The 15,180-nt window shown below is 41.6% G+C and overlaps 1 protein-coding gene across 4 annotated transcripts in view; it reads left to right on the top strand.

Moving 5' to 3' along the window:
• Positions 1–5,431, top strand: part of MBD3 (methyl-CpG binding domain protein 3) — a 47,017-nt gene extending 41,586 nt beyond the window's left edge. For all 4 annotated transcript variants that reach the window (XM_085639107.1, XM_085639108.1, XM_085639110.1 and 1 more), the window contains one exon: positions 4,529–5,431. The gene's annotated coding sequence lies outside the window, so the exon portion shown is untranslated. The remainder of the gene's footprint in view (positions 1–4,528) is intronic.
• Positions 5,432–15,180: the final 9,749 nt, after the last annotated feature.

Here is a 15,180-nt window from a genome sequence, read left to right as displayed (position 1 = left end):
TGGTATAGTATATACAGAGCCAGCTTCCTACATCATTACATTTATTTTTTATCTTCATTGTGATCTACATAATTACCATATCAAAATATATGTACAGATTACCCTTGAACCTCCTCTGCCAAGCATGGACTCCTCATCAAAAAACAACCTGCCATCAAACGCTCTCATTCATACTACTCTCATACCAATACACTTAAAACACACATCTGAATATGCACAGAACCTAGTAAATCTTACACTTATTACACTGTATATAATATATCATCCATAGATTCCTTTTGTTTATGGATTTCAAGAAAAGCTTTAAATACATAAATAGATATACATTTGATACCTTCTTTGAGTATGTTTCTTTAAGTGGTATCTGTACAGCTTTGTATCAAAATGTGCTTGCTAGGCCTACTCCTGTCGGCACATGGTTCAGTTCAAAATGGCTGATCTGCTTTGCACCTTCCTCAGGGCACAATATAGATCTTATCCATAGAAAAAGGTATATGGGGGAGGATAGGTGAACATCCTAAAAGCATAAAAAACAATATAAGATAATAGTTATTGTGCTCCCACCAAGTATTCATCCAGTTTTATAGATACTACAAAATGAGTGACTTGTTTCCTACGTGTAACTGGCATAATATTACTTTGTGCATAGAGAGATGATCTCCACTAAAGCGCTATAACAGTAGTTTCCATGAAAATCCCTTAACGATTGTAGCCACCAAAAGTATCCAGCCAGTGAAAGGACTTCTTTAGCCGTGAAATTTGAGTATCTCCTAATCTGAGGTTTCCACCCAAAACAAAATCAGCCACAGCCTATCAGACATTGTGGTGTTAATATATAAGGGGTTTGCCCAAATCCTCCTCCACTTTCTGGGCTATAAACAAGTTCAAGAAACAATGTGAGGTGGAGGAACAGATACCAAAAGTAATTGCACCAGAGTAGCGGACTCAGTGACGCAGGACTCCTGATTAATGCAGAGTGCCTGAGAATAAGGAGCATTTATCTTGATAGACGGTGAGTACCGATCCAACAGTGGCGAGCTAATACCCGGCATGGATCTGGATTTCAAAAAGAATTGATAATGTCCTTCCTCATACCCCTGTCCTGATGAGACCCCTATAAAGGGGTCGAAACACGTAGACTACCAGAAAAGGAGGAACCCATTGATTACTAAAGTGACATATATTGATTGTTTTGTACAGAAAAAAGAATCTGTTGGGGTGGAGCGATTTCCTCACCTACTCATTAGGGTTACCTCACAGTGGGACGCGGCAGAGTCTTGTGTACGGACACTGGTTGTATAAAGAATTGAGGTCTAGGAAATTATTTTAATCATTTGTAATTTTGTATGTTGTATATGATGTTTAGTGTGTATATATAAATTATTTGTTGAATAAATGTAAAAAGATGAGTAGTCCCAACCAGATATGAAATAAGAAATAAATTACGGTTGTAACTTGGAATAAACTATGAATGTGATTTTTTTTTTTTTTAAACATTTTTTTTTAGTTCGATGGGATTAGGACCCTATTCACAAGAGCAATTAAATGTACTCTTGTGTAATTACTTTTGATATCTGTTCCTCCACCTCATATTGTTTCTTGAACTTATCAGATATTGTGGAGCACTCTTCAGATACATTCGGCTGCCTTCCCCCCCTGAAGGATTTTGACTTTCAGAAAAAGACTTAAGTCCCAAGGCAAAACCTCTAACTAGTTCAATTCTTTTTGAGGTGTCCAACCTGTGCTTTGCTCCCACAACCTTGTGGCCTGCTCGTGAGCAGTCACCAACCACAGGCCCACTATCCCCCTTTGGCTAACATTGGGCTTCAGCACTCTGCACCAGGCCACCCTAGTGCCACTGAGGGTGTTTTGAGAGTGCGTCCTTGACCCTGGGGGAACCCAAGTTCCAACTCCAGAAAAACAACTCCCACAACAAATTACTTACCTGTTAACCAATAACTTTATTTCTCGCCATAGAAATACATTGACTGTTTTTCCTTGAAAATTATTTTGTGTGGAGTTGGTTTTGTATTGAACTTAAAAAACTGTAAAGAACTAAAAAATGGTTACTTACCTTTTCTCTGGGAAATGTCCCAGTGGGATATCTAGGTGTATCACGCTGAGTAGAAAAAGTATTCCAGAAAGTCATCTGCAAAGTAATCCAACCGTAATTTCTACTGTATTGAAAGCAATTACAAACCTGTAATTTAAGTCATTTTCATTGAGTTTACTTGTATTGTTCACCCTGCCTTGAAAATTATCAAATACACTTACCTGTGCCAGGCTTGCTTGGTTCTAGGAGATAAATACAACTAAATAATATTTTATTTATACAAATCAAATTGGTCTGAGTTCAGTCTTTGAGTGTATGAAATCATTGCTGATTGAGTGTGTACAACAAATGCTTAACACTACCCTCTGATACAGCCTTACTGATCGCCCACACTACCACAAATAGAGAGTAAGGTTACCTTTGCCTACCTTTGGGGTTCCACAGGGCTATGTGCAAACTATACCTAATTTTGGTATAGTATAGACAGAGCCAGCTTCCTACATTGGTGGCTCAGCGGTGGGATATACAACTTTGCATTTGTTGGACTAACAGAACTCTTAAATTGTCTTTAGAATTCAGATTTTTTAATTGACATTTTTTTCCACCAAATTACTAAAAGTCTTGTTAGGGCCTTGATTAAGTCCCTTCAGAGTTTTAGAACAATAAAAGTTCACTTTAGTTAGGGGTAAGAGGGGTTAGAACCTTTTTAGAATGTCTCTTAACAAGAACTCAGCTGTTAGTGAAGATAACCACGGCAAAGAGAACCAGGTTGAGGCGCTCGACCTCACCACTTATCTCCACTAATAATTTAGGGAGTTAAGGTCTCTATGCAAGCTAAAAAATCTAATCATGGGGTCCCATCCCTCCAAACAAAAGCTCCAGGAGCTGTTGGCAGGGTATGCTAAGGACCATTGTTCTGAGATTGGTGAAGACCCCTCAGATGAAGAAGTAGAGGGAGGGGATGAGGATACACCCCCCCCTCCCCCCCCACACACACACTTTACAGGGCGAGAAGGGTCCCAGAGACCCTGACTCCAAGAATAAACCGCTCAGTACCTAGAGCCCACATAGGTGGTTCAGGTGCTGCTGAAGACATTAAAAAACTGCAAAGAACTTATAATTGCTTGCTTACCTTTTCTCTAGGAAATGTCCCAGTGTGATATCTAGGCGTATCAACCTGTGCTCAATCGCCGCCAATCTGAAATCACTCCTAGGTACTGGTCTAATGTGACCATTGACGCTTTTGTGCTCTATATATCCTTAAAAGTAAAACAAAAAAAATCTCTCTGATTTTTCTTTTGCAGTTTTGTTGTTTTGATGTCATTTTGTTAATCAAATTATTCCCCATTTGTATAAATTGAGTGTTTTTTTTATTGTGTTTTCAACTTCTTAACTATGTTGGTACTTCTAAATGCTTTACATGTTTTCTTACGTTAAGCCTGTCTGTTCTGTTCCATAGCTACCAGATTTTGAGCTCAGGTTTCAAACTTGTGCTGGACCTAACAAGAAAGTGTTGTGACATTATCACTTGTGGTGGACTCCCATGCTCCCCAAATAATAATCCACTTTCTTCACACTAACTACACAGGATTAGATCTCATTGGCCCTCTCCCCCCCCCCACCCCCCACCACCACCACCGCCACTGGCTTTTTGTGAAATGTAGCACATTTTATAGCTCTATGCATTGCTCATCACGATATTCATAGTCCTTCGTTATGAACCTTTCTTGTGAGGTTGCTCCATTTTAGGCTGGCCTTGCTATCCTTTATTTCAGAAAGCCTGGTGCGGTACTTCTTCCACCCAGTTGTCAGAAAACTATATTCCTGTGAGAATAAATATTAACATCCATATTGAATTTCTGAGTGCTAAAACCTGGATATCAAACACAACACTCCCAAGACAATGGTAGAACGGAAAATAAATTCTTGCAAAACTGTGCCTATTTTTACACATTTGTGCTCCAACACCTGCTTTAACTTGGCTAAAAGAAATTCACATGATTGGATCACACCCAGTACCTCCCACAAAGAATCCACTACAAAGCGTTCTCCACCCTGGCACATTTAAAGGTTTCTTAGTTCCCTGAACACCAACAGGTTGCTTCACCGCATTGTCAAAGGCTAAAGCACTGTTTTTTATAAAAAACAGAAATGCTACAATACTGAACAGGAAGGAAATGAGGCCAGTCTTGTGGGGGTTGCAGCAGAGCTTGGGAGTATTCAAACTCATTCAGTTAGGGTCTAGCCTTTGTCCTCCTGGTAATTAATTTGCTTCCCATCTGAGTGATTGGAAGGCTAAGTTGACTGCATTCTTTATCTCCCCAACCTTTTATTTGAAAACCCTTTTCAAGTGCCTCTGGTGATAGAGCTTGTCCTAAAGCACTAAAATATCAACTTTGACTATTCGTTATCTCTGTTTCTTTTTGATCTTTCTGTACAAAGAGTTAATTTTCATTTGTTTCTCCCTTTTTACAGGGTCCTTTGTTCATCCGAGTGTTTAAATTTTCAGCTTGCCAAACTGGTAAAAACCCATCCAGTGCATCTGTGGGAATTGATTAATTGGTCAAACAGCCTCATTTGTGAGAGTGCTTGTTGTCAAGCAGAGAGCAAAATATCTGCCAAAGACCTCTTTTAAGGTTGAAATGTACGAAGGAACTGGCCGAGATGTATTTATCTACTTCAAGATAATTCGTACTTTGGTGAACTTGTAAAATGTGTAAGGGAGATGCCAGTGAGGAGACCGCCATTGTTTTTCCTATCCAGTTATTTTGAACCCCTCCCAGTCTTCTTTGCAGTCTCTATTGCAACTGTATCGTTTAACAATCATTTCCTTTGCCACCATATGGATAGCTGATGGGAAATGTTTCCCAGATTTATTCTGAATTTCTTTTAGCTGAGAATTGATGTGAAGATCTGCGGAAAAGATTTTACAATGTAAAACTGTGATACCTCAATTTGTCCCTTTTTTCAACAGATTTTTGGTCTTTTCTACATTAATTCCAGCCTTTCAGATCGTGTATAACAAGCCTGCAAACTGATGCTGGACAGCTCGAATGTGATTCATTGGCTCATACAATATGCTTAAGTCTGAAAGAAGCCAAATGAATCTGATGATAGCCACTGTGGCTTACAAATGGTATATGATGAGGATTGTTGCCATACAGTACAAATTGAGTTAATATGCTGGCAATTTTTTTAACTAGTCCCAGGAAAACCATTGTTGGTAATTTTCCCCCCTGATACTCATCGGTTTGAATAATGCATACTCCCCCCTCCCCCCCCCCCCCCCTCCTCTACCCCCCCAATAAAATACTACTGTGAATGAAAGAAGAGCACATGACTAAAGCATAATGAAGTAAAGTGCTGCACCTGAAGAAATTTTTTTGACCAACATACAGTATTTTTTATTTCTGCTTCTAAGAAATTGGGTCTCATTACTTGCCCAGGGTAGTGTTTTGTATTGAATCTATTTCCTGCTCATCTTTCCCTGTTTTGACATATTCCACCTTGGTTTCCTGCCTGTTGATTTTGCCAATTTGTTTAGTGTTTTCATTTTTAAAGTTGTATCAATCCCCTTCTTGTGCAGTATATAAAACTATACTAGCTTAAATATTGCTTTTAAATCCAAACCTACAGCCAAAACTACACAAGGTATTATCTCAAATATCTAGACCGTAAACCCATAGGTATGTAGGGTACGTGCTTGCTTTTGCCCTCTTTTCTGCTCACTGCCCCAGGGAGGTTGAGATTTCCTCCTTGCATATGGTGAAGACCCGTTTAGGAAATGGGTAGAACAGAATCTGCTGATTAATATTATGGTGATAAAAATGATGTCCTAAGAAATGAAATTAATTCTATGTGGAATTTGCCTTTATTCTAGATAATACTTCTTATCTTGTATAAATGGCTGAGAATACACTTAGCCTAAAGAGCCCTTAGGCTGTTAGTATAAAACTTTCTGAAGGATACTTGTACCTGCAAATTCTTCACCTCTTGAATACTCGCTCGGGTGCCATACTGGTCTGGGAAACTCTTCTTCATAGCTCTTCTGCACGGGTAGGAGGTGCCTGGCTCCATTTGATGCTAGAAGTGGCTTTCCTGTGAAGTTGCCAACCTCCTAAAGTACCCACTCAATGCGGTTCCAGAGCTCATTTTCTTCTCAAAAGAGCATGCAATCCTAAGCTCTCAAAGCTCATCATGGTCAGATCAAAGGACAGTAGATGTAGGTATCGTTCTAGGCCCTGCTCCTGATTTCTGGCACCATCAGAGTTGAGATTCTGGCAAGAGGGGATACAGAAGCAAGCAGAAGTGACGTAAGTTACTGAGGCTGCTCGCTGACTCTGCATTGGAGCGGTATTTGGTCCAGATCACCCCCCTCCCTCCCCCGAAGCTAGTTCACTGGTGGCTCTAGTGCCGCTCTACCCACAGCAGTGCCGAGACTTCCCATGGGCGCCTGCAGTGATTCTGGCATTGTATCTGAATGACAAATTTGAGGTGTTTCAATGTCCAGTGGTCCCTGTGTAAGCACCTTTCGCCCCCATGGGGGCTGTATGTGACCGACGACGTGGCCTCTGGCACCAATGCATCTTCCTGCAAGACTTTGATTATTGGCGCCACCACCTCCTGATGTAGCCCTGGCTCCAGCTCCTGTTATAACTCCTGTACCATCTTCTTCAGGCTCCTCCCTTCAATTTACATGTCCATGAGGGAGATTCAACATTTATTGGAAGAACAGTATCCGATATATGACCTGCTTGGTATGGACTCTGACCAGGATGATAATCAAGAGCCTATGCAGAAATTCCAGAGTCTAGTAGAGTTTAGCAGTTTTGAAAATTCCGTAGGAGTAGAATTTACAGACCCATCAGGCTCGCTCCTTACCAGTGTATCCTCTTAATTATTCGCAAGACAACTGCCATTTTCGAGCTTCCCTTGCGCTCTGTGGAGACTCAGGCTTGCATCCCTAAATCTTACCACTAGCCACTACCCTCACTTAATAAGGCCCTGTCAGATCTTGGCAAGGACCAGACCTTCTTTCGCTCCTGCGGTTAACCACCCTAATGCCTGAAGATATTGTCCTTCCCTCTTTAACCTCAAGATGATATCCTATTTGAGGAAACCCTTCTATGGAAAACCTCATCATCCAAGGTTCATCTTCATCCAGGCTAATACCTAGGAATTTCCCAACAGCTTCTGGTGATAGAGGTTAAAAAAAGATAGAATCTTGGAACTAAAACTTTGTGGCTCGGAGCCTAGCCCTCAAGTCCTTAAACACCACCTGCTTAATAGGATGTTATGTTTACATCCTTCGGCATGTGGCTGGCGCACAGATCCCTAATCTTCCACAGGAACTTCAGACCCACTTGCATGACCTTATCCAATATGGGTTGGGAGCATCAGGCAAGGTCATCACGTCGGGCCTAGATTTGGCAGAATTGGTCGCCATATCTATGGGGATGTCTGTCTCGGTTAGGCATATCTGGCTAAGAACCTCAGTATTATCATCAGGCATCCAGTCCACACTCTTAGACTTACCTTTCAAAGGCACAAAATTATCTGGGGAAGGATAATTTAGCCTTACAACTTGAGAAAAAATGTGGCTTTTCCCTTGGTCTGCGGCCCAAAGGGACCAGGGTACTACTACCTCGTCCTCCCCTACCACCTCAGGCAAGCAGATCTAATTCTCGTTGGCGACCCATTTGAGACTGGTGGGAGTACTGGTTTCACTTTTACCACTGGCCTGAAAGGCCATAACCGCACCATTTTTTTTTTTAAAATCATGGAATAAGGGTATACCGTACCCTTCCTAAAGCCACCTGCCACAGTCATAAATTCCTTGTGCATCAAATAGATCTCTTCACTACTTGTTCCAATTTGCATTGCTCGAAGTTCTGTGCCTTTCAGTATCCGATACAAGGAGCATTAAGAGATGTGTTTTGGTAGGAGGAGAACTTTCCTCTCCACTTCATGTTCCTTCCAAGGCGTGGTATGCAGATGTGTTCCCCCCCCCCCGTCCCCCCCCCCCTCACTTCCAAAGCCTCCATCTTCATGCATGGATGTTGAGCGGGGTCATTTGAATGCCTTACATGTGTCAGATGATGTGATGAATGTGATCTTGTCTGCCCTTCTTTCTTCCACCAAGTCTTGTTTATTCTGGAAGGTGACACAGGTTTATGGTTTGGTGCACAGACCAACAAGTTGACCCATTTTTTAATTTATTTATTTATTTGAATAGTTTTATAAAGCGCAAACAAGACCCATACGGGTATTGGAGCGCTGTACAGAATTGGCAAACGCAAGGGTACAAACACAATGTGACAGTAGGTGAAGTTACAACAAAGGGCAAATTGAACAGGTTAAGAGTTGGGGGTATCAGCGGTGCCCTAGAACACGAAGAGGAAAACAGCATAAAATAAAACGCACCAGAGAAGTGCAATAAGAATCGGGCAAAAACTATAGCAAGATCACAAGTTAATGCAGTTAAGGAGCCCCTGAGGACTAGAGTAAAATAACGTAAAAGCATACAATAAAATGCCTCAGTGTAGTACAACAAGAATTAGAGTATTAATAAAAATAAGAACTTGATCACAGGATGATGCTGTTAAAGTTCGTTCAGGAGTAGTCGTTTGACCGGTTTCTTAAAGGATGCAGTGGAAGGATTGGATCTGATCTCGGAGGGAAGGGAGTTCAAGATTCTCGGAGCAAGACCAGTGAAAGCACGGTTGTAAGATCTTTTCCTTTTGAATCTTGGAGGTTTCAAGAGCAGGGTGGAAGTACTTCTAAGGTTCCGGCTGGAGCCGGATAGTTCAAGCTTATTTGCCAGGTAGTACCGGGTGTTGTAGTGTATGGCTTTATGAGTCAGGCAAGCTATCTTGAGTCGGATTCTGGCTTCAATAGATAGCCAATTTAGTTGCAGAAGGTCGGGGGAAATGTGGTCATACTTTCTCGAGCCTGTTATGACTAGCTGATGCGTTCAGGGTAGCTCTGAGTGGGGCCAAGCTATCTTTGGGAAGTCCAGCAAGGGTCACCAGCCCATATTCCAGTCTAGAGATAACCAGGGATTGAACCGCCGGTCTGAGGTCTTCGGGGGGAGGAAAGGTTTGATTTGAAGTGTGTTAAGTTGGGAATTGGCTTCCCTAGTAGTAGCACTGATGTGCGCTTGCATGTTTAAGTGTTTATCCAAGGTGATACCTAAAGAGTCTACAACATGAGGGGTGCAGTTCAGAGAAGTGAGGTGTTTAATCCAGTCACGGGTAGAAGCCAAATGATAGGGTGGTGAGATGAAAAGAAATTCCGTTTGAGAGTATTTAGTAGAGGATGTATTCTGAGCTAACCATTGTTTGGTTTGTGCAAGTGTAGCATTTAATGTTTTTATGACCTCTTGAGAGGAGATCTTCGGGTACAGTTGCGTTTCATCAGCATACATGTGATACTGAATGTTCGCCGGTTCAGAACAGAAAGTGGTTCCATAAAAAGGTTGAAGAGAGTGGGCGAGAGCGCGGATCGTTGGGGACTCCAATCATGACAGGGGTACTGGATGCAAGGGAATGTTTAACTTTGATCCTTTGTGTGCGGTTATGCAGGAAGGAGGCAAACCAATTTAGGACCGGGTCCGAGAGACCCATCCTGTGTTGAAGATGATCAATCCGGTTTTCATGTTTGATGGTATCGAAGGCAGAGGACAGGTACAGAAGGATCAGGAGACAAGGGACATTTTGGTCAAGGGCTCTCAAGGCGTCATCAACAGTGTGCGTTAGTGCACTTTCAGTACTGTACCCTGATCTGAAACCTGAGTGATTGGGGTCAAGGAGTTGATATTTCTCAATGTGGTTACAGAGCTGCGAATGGATGCATTTTTCAAGCAATTTAGCTAGTCATACTGCTGGTTATAGGTCGGAAGTTGTTTGGATCTGGTAGGTCCGTGTTGGGCTTCTTAGGAATGGGAGTAACTTGGCCAACCTTTAGGCAGTCTGGAATCTTTCCCTGTAAGAGGGATTCTTGAATGATCCTGGACCAAAGAGGGAGAATGGCTGAGTTTAGATCTTTATAAAACTTAGCGGGTAAAGGATCACCAAAATGGTTGGAGGGTTTAAGGGATGCCATGTTGTGAAGGAGTTCCGTTAAATCTGGGAGGAGAAAAGACTTCCAAGAGGCGTTGTTTTTGAGAGAGCACCCCAAGGTCGAGGATATTGTCGAGGATTCTGCCAGCTCCGCTGATCCTGCGGAAAGTTTCTTAGGTGACAGAGTTGGGGTGACAGGTAGTAGCTCCAACTCTATTTTCCTTATTTTTTCAGAGAAGTGAGCTGTGAAATCATCACCACTAGGGAGCAGGGATATCGGAGTAGAGATCGGGTTGGAAGACTGGTTAGATTGTTCCTTGAGGATTTCAAAGAGTTTTTTGGGTCTATTTTTTGCTCCATCCAATTGAGTTCTGAAGTGGTCTGTTTTAGCCAGGCCGATTTGTTTGTTGAGGGAACTTTTCTAAGTTGAGTGAGATTTGTGCTGGACTTGTTTTTCCAGAGTCTCTCAGAGAGTCTAAGATTGTGCCATTCATCATTTAGGGAACCATTAAACCACGGGTTTGGAAAGTTTGACGGGAATCCTTTTGAGCTGCTTCAGTGCAATAGAATCAAGAATGTTAGACACCATGTTAATGTAGTGATCAGAGAGATCGTTAAGATTGGTCATCTGGGGGGGGGGGGGGGGCTGTGGTCTATTTTTCGTGATTGAAGTTAGCAAATTGATGTTGAGGTCTGTCATATTGCGCGTCAGTTGTTTCGCTTTAAGGGGTTGACCCTGTCTACCCAAGCCCTTATCCAAGATGAGGAAGGGAATTTGAAAATGATCACACCAGTCACAGGGTAAGATGTCGCCTATTTGTATGATGGCTTTGGCAATAATAAGGTCGAGAGTGGCGCCCTTATTGTGTATAGGACCTTTACAGAGCTGTGAGAGGTTAAGGTTGGAAAGGGAAGTCTTAAAGGAACAGACAATAGGATCATTTGTGTAATTCCAATGAAGGGGAAAGTCTCCGGGGAATATTTGGCAGAGTTGATCCGAGCTCGAGCTAATAACCTCCATGATTTGCTCTATGAAGACCAGATTGTCACCAGGAGGATGATAGATCGAGTACAACACACAGATCTTCTTGCTTTTATTCCAGATTTCAGTGACTAGCTGTTCACAGGAGGATAACACAGCACATAGAGATTGTTTTACTGTGAGGTTGGAGAGATGAATGCAAGCAGTGCCACCCCCCAGTTTTAACAAGTCAATCACTTCTGAGAATAGAGTAGTCGGGGGATTAAGATGTCAAGAACTGGGGAGGGAGGTATCATTGAGCCAGGTTTCAGTGATGATCAGAAAGTCCAGGTTTTGCGCAATGATGAGTTCTGAAATATCAGCTGCCTGTTTCACAGCTGATCTACAGCTGAGTAGCATCAATTTGACGTGCAGATTGGAAGTGACCACTTCTTAATGAGAGGTGGTTATGAGAAGTAGGTTTTCTTTGTTCACCGTTCTGTGTTTAAGACTCGGTTCCCTGTGAGGGTCACCAATGAAGGAGGGGATGTTGAGAGTAGAGTATGAGGAGGAGACCATCCTCGAGGCAGTGTAAGAGAAAAGTAGGGCGAGAATGTGTCTGATAACCTAATTTTCTGCTTTCGCTGTGCCTTGAGTACAATGAAAGGGTACCTGGCAGCCTTGTCTTTTTTTTTTCCATGATACATTATTGTTTATTTTATTGTGCAAAAAATATTTTAAAAAGGAGAAAGTGCAATACAGCCCAGTACCTTGTGCTCATGATGTAGCCTTAAACTGCGCTCAGTAAAAATAAAGGGCAAGAGATTTGATTCCACCAATGGAAAACTAGTGCACATCAAGGATGTAGCAAAGCTCACAGCTGCTTCGGGGGCAATCATTGTGCATTATTTCTGTTAACTGAACAGTTTCACCAACCAACATGTCAGACTCCCCACTCTTTTTGTATTGCGGTGAATTCAAGCGGCACAACTGATTCTGTGAGTTTAGCGGCATGTGTTAGGTCAGTGTGGGGTACAGGACAGAGCTCCAATATACATAGCTCATGCTTCACCTCCTCCAGCTCCTGGTCCAGATGAGTGTATCCGCTCCATGGGGGCTCCAGTATATAGTGTCGCCCAGGCTAGAAGTCCATGTTCAAATCTCCCACTGTTAATATGGTTCTTGGTGCTCTGACTAATGTTTACTCCCACCCCATTTGTTATGCCACAGTGCGATCTTAGCCACATTAAGAGACTTTAAAAAACAGGTTAACAATACAAACCCCTTCACGGTCTTTGTTCACTATTGAGAAGCATTTTTTCCGTTATGTTCACTATCGTCAGGAGTGTCAGTGAATTACATACACTGAGCATCAGGCTTTCCATACACATCCTTTTACCCTGACAAGTTACCCCTCTGAATCCGGATTCTCCAATGTGTGGTGACCCCCTTTCCACCTGGTTCAGTCCGTAACTCTGGCATCCTTCGCGATACCAAGGAGAAAGAGGTGGTACATGCTGATCGGAAAACATTACAATGTGCGCAGCAGGAAAGGGACCTTTTCCCAGTAGATTATCTTGTGCAATAAAATCTGATATGTCATGCCCCAAAAATAACCTCCAGAGGGCACTAGAGCACACTCCTTCAGAGCCCAGCCTTCCACTTCTGCACTAGCTAGAGGAGTCCAAATTGGTGACAAATGCAGAGCGGCGACTTGACCCTACCTTCGCAAAGCACTATGGCTTGGATTTGGAGGTTAGAAGACATGGTCATTTTGTCCCTTCTGTTCTCCCGTACTTCCTTGTTAAACCATCCATCAAGTCACTCCTTCCTGTATATGAGTGTTGCTTGGGAAGCTATTCAAGAGATAAGGAACATGCAGGTAGAAATATCCAACAGATGGAAAAGTTATTTACCTTCCCTAATGAGAATTCTGACGGATAATTATTTACCAGCAATTTCTCAACTATCCCTTCTACCTACCCATTTAGATAGATGACTATGAACCCATATAATAATGTTCCAATCCGTTTTTCTGTTGCACTACAAACTTATCGAATGTCATTTTCAACCTGCTGTTTTGGCAGCGCTGAAAAATGGATGAGAAACTGATTTCAGCACGACGGTGGTGGCTTATAACATCAGTGACATCACTGGAATGTCGCCTCCGGTGCCGAATTAGGCTGGGCTCCCACCATCGTTTGGGAAGAGAAATGGAGAAAAGTTTTACAGATAAATCGTACTTTCTCAGGAAGGGCCCCCAGGATATGGAATGCCCTACCCCCAGAAACGAGACTCAATCCATCTACGGCTTTTTTAAAAAAAGAAGTGAAATCGATTCTCATGTCCAAATATACTTGAACTATAGCTATCTGCATTTCTCTGTATTATCTACCTTGTATACACAGAACACTGTATTTTTATGTACACACCTTTTCCTATGTCAGATATGTGAAGCGCTCTGATACCCGCAAGGGTCTTGTCCGCGCTATACAAAACCGTCTAAATAAATAAATAAAAATATGTCACCCAGGGGAGAGTTGATAAGGTGAGAAATCTGAAGGTAGGTAGAGTATCCACTAGAAATATCGTTACCGAAGATAAGTAACTTTTCCTTTGAAGTCCTGATGTCAAATTGCTGACCTGACTTCCATGTCTTTCTATGGCGCTCTTAACACGTTACTTTTTTTTATCATGCTATGGCAAAATGTGACCTGCAGGCAAATGAGCAGGTCTTTGCCGTGTCAGCACAGTGGCCTCAACTTCTGTTAAGAATGTGCCCTATGGGAGGTTGGATTCTGTACTAATACTTGATGCTCTGGAAATAATTTGTAAACATCCACAGCAAAAATTTAAAAGTCATTCTTCACAAGCTGTCATTTTACTGATTGGAATATGTTTGGCGAGAAGGGAAGGGCTCTATAATGATAGCTTTTGTGTTCTGGTTTTATTTTATGAGTGTGTGTGTGTGTAATTAAGTTTTTAACATGTGTATTCTATAGTCATTTGCTGTGCATTACTCCACCATCTGGGGTTTGAGTGTGGGAAAGGGGGGGTGGGTATTTTCATTTGTGCATCCATCCTCTGTAATCGATTATGTCTCATGATGTCCAGAGTAGGTACACAATAACCCTGATGCATGACCACCATCTTAAGATTCTACTCCCAGCGGTCATGTTTGGAAATATAATGTTTCTTATTTGTGTTGGAATTTTTGGCTGTAAATATTTTTTGTGGACATGTGTTGCCTCTTCTCACTCCGCATATACAGCATTTTTGTATGTGTAATATTTTTTCTTACAGTCTCAATTTGTGAAGGCAGTTACACCAACCATAGTTTTTGATTCGACTCCTATATCAAGTCTTCTGTCACCAATGGGTCTTGTCCGCCCTATGCAAAGCAACCCAATAAAAAAGAATAAGCAAGGATTTGCACGGGCTTTGAAGATTTTATTTTTCTTAGAGCTAGAGATTCTTCAACATTGGAAGGAGAAGGGCTCCTCTTCGACAGTGCCTGAGCTGTTACTGAAACCTTTAAAGGACTTCGACATTGGAGGTGCAGGTCCGAAAGACAAAGCAATTTTAAAGGTGTTATTTTCTCTTTGTGTATCTGATTGTTTTAGCGTTCTGCTATTTGTGTCATCAGAGGTACCTGTGGGTTAATATGCATACATCCTGTATATTGTCTCCCAACAGACCAAGATAAAATATGGTATCAACGTGAGGAAGGCTTATTTATTTATGGAAATAATAAAATAATAATTACAACCATTAGATCAATTAAGTATAAAATGTTGAATTCCGAAGTTATAAAACTATATATAACAAGCATTTACAATGCAATGGTCTCGGCACTGGTAAAGTTAGAGCTATTGGCATTGCTCTTGACATTTTTTTTGTTTATGTTTTTGTTTTTAAAACATTTAAAGAAACGGCATTGTCATGAGCAATGCCAATAGCTCTAACTTTAACAATGCCGAGACCGTTGCATTGTAAATGCTTTTTTTTGTTTATGTTTTTAAAACATTTAAAGAAACGGCATTGTTATTTACAATGTCAATAGCTTAATCACTCTCCAAAGCGAGATTTATTATGCAAGCATTATT

This window comes from Triturus cristatus, chromosome 12 (assembly GCF_964204655.1).
Source record: "Triturus cristatus chromosome 12, aTriCri1.1, whole genome shotgun sequence".
NCBI classification, from domain to species: domain Eukaryota; kingdom Metazoa; phylum Chordata; class Amphibia; order Caudata; family Salamandridae; genus Triturus; species Triturus cristatus.
Note: the sequence above shows the minus strand (reverse complement) of the source record. Positions and strands in the feature narration are given on the sequence as shown.